This window comes from Corvus brachyrhynchos, unplaced genomic scaffold (assembly GCF_000691975.1).
Source record: "Corvus brachyrhynchos isolate BGI_N302 unplaced genomic scaffold, ASM69197v1 scaffold90, whole genome shotgun sequence".
NCBI lineage: Eukaryota > Metazoa > Chordata > Aves > Passeriformes > Corvidae > Corvus > Corvus brachyrhynchos.
In genome coordinates, this window is record NW_008236932.1 from 3,995,840 (window position 1) to 3,997,868 (window position 2,029).

The 2,029-nt window shown below is 51.5% G+C and overlaps 1 long non-coding RNA gene across 1 annotated transcript in view; it reads left to right on the top strand.

The window, feature by feature from the left end:
• Positions 1–290: 290 nt before the first annotated feature.
• The window catches only part of LOC108445207, a 64,017-nt gene continuing 62,278 nt past the window's right edge, over positions 291–2,029 (top strand). Inside the window, exon 1 of the long non-coding RNA XR_001859972.1 lies at positions 291–933. This is a non-coding gene — a long non-coding RNA (uncharacterized LOC108445207). The remainder of the gene's footprint in view (positions 934–2,029) is intronic.

The window sequence follows — 2,029 nt, forward strand, 5'->3', positions numbered from 1 at the left end:
CACCTGCCTCCTTCTCCTCTATTTGTAACAGTGGGTTCTTCGGAGAGTCTGTACACACAGCTTTGTCACTTTAATGTCTGATGTCAATACATGCAGTGCATGCGGGGCATGTGGACACCTTACCCCTCCCTCCCTCCCCATCCAGATGCTCTTCGTCGCTTCTCTTAAGGGCTGCCCTGCAGCAGCAGCCTTTTGCAGCATGCCATGTTACCACTGCACTCACAAGTGTTTGTGCGGTTCCCCCAGCGTCCGCGCTCTCCCTCCTCCTGGCAGCCCTGTCCTTTCCCTTATCCAAACCTGCTTCAGCTGGGGCTGCAGCCACCGCCTGCCTGCCCGCCTGCCGCAGCTCCCGCTCCCTGCGCCATGTGCCACCGTCCTTCCCTGCGCGCTGTGCTGCTCGCTAAGGACATGCTGTGGCACAGCTGTCTGCCTCCTCTGCTGCAGTCAGGCAGGTTTGTATTACCGTGCACGCTGCTGATGTCGAGCTCCTGTCGTGACCCAGCACCACATAGGAGGAGCAAATGAGCTGAGACGTCAACGCAAAAAATTATAGCCATGCGAGCTATCCCTCTGCTCAGCTGCTTGGAGAGTGCCTACATGGTTTGTGTGACAGCACCAGCACACAGAAGCAGCACTGAAATGCAGTTAGCAAGACAGCTGGGAGACAGGCAGCCAGGCAGGCACTGGTCCAGTGACTAAAATGATCGTACCGTGAGCCAGCCTGCAGTGCCTCCAAAAGTCGCTGATTGCTACACAGGAGCTCAGCTTTCCTTGCAATTACTCCAGTTTCCCCCCTGTGACTGCAGTCCGTTTTGGTTTTGTTTGCCTTTTTGTTTCTCCCTCCCACCCACCGGTCTCCCTCTCTCCTCCCGTGTCCTTCTCTCCAGGATGGCGGAAGCAGAGTTGCACAAGGAAAGGCTCCAAGCCATAGCAGTAAGTCAGTTTCCTTTTACTTGCTCTTTTGTCCATAGCCGTGGGTTGTTGGAGGGAAGGGGGGATTCCAGCATAGTGGCTGGGAAGCGCCCGGAGTGCCTGGCTTTTGCGAAGTTGTGTGTGGAATTCCCTATTCGGGAAATGAGTGGTTAAAATCTGCTTTGCGGGATTTGGCGGAGAAAGAGGGCAAGAGCGTTGAGCTGACACGTGCAGAAAGAAAAATGTGAATGCACAGTGGCATGCTTAAAAGATTGATGATAGAGAAGAAAAGGAATAAATGGGGAGGAGGGGAGATTGCAGGAGAAAATCAGTACTCTGCTGAATATATATTTTTTCACAGTTGGAGGTTTTGCTTAGCTGATGAAAAAGTCAAGCAAAATGATCTGCTGCAGGATGGCTTTTAGTGCAGAAAATAATTGTTATATTCCTAATTTTAAGACAATCGAACACAGGCACTGCATTATCAAAATTGTGTAATTGTTTGATCTACTGGTTAAACTGTCACCTCAGCTCCATAGCTTGGGCTGCTGAGCACATGATTTCAGACAATTTCCCTGCTGAGCTGCATCATGCCAGGGATAAAATCTAGGCAGGATTGAGCCCGATTTTAGTTATAACTCTTGTTTTCACATTTAGTAGAGTAATTTGGCTTGAGCCATGAGCTCAGCTGGTGCAGACCTCAGAGAAACGTGGGTGGAGACACCTGGTGAGGAAGGGGCCTGGGTGTTGAGGATCCACCGTCATCCTGGCATACAGAAACTGCCAGCTCATCCTGTAGCATGTCACAGGCACCGTGTCAAAAGGCCTGTGTTTCTGTGGGCACTGCCAGCCGGACAGCCCCATACAGCCTGCCCTTGTTCAAGTAACACCCAGCTCTTCTTCCCCATGGCTGAGACATTGATGCAGCTGTGCCAGTCCCAGACAGATGGCACAGTCCGTGCTGGGGACCACACACCTGGAGGTCTGAAGGGAAACAGAAGACAGCAGAGCCCGCACGGATTTTAAGTTTTCTTTCCCAGTTGCCCCAGTGATCAACAGATGCTACATTTTTCTGTAGCTGGTACAGGTTACAGATTTCTTTTGAAGTGTGAGAGGA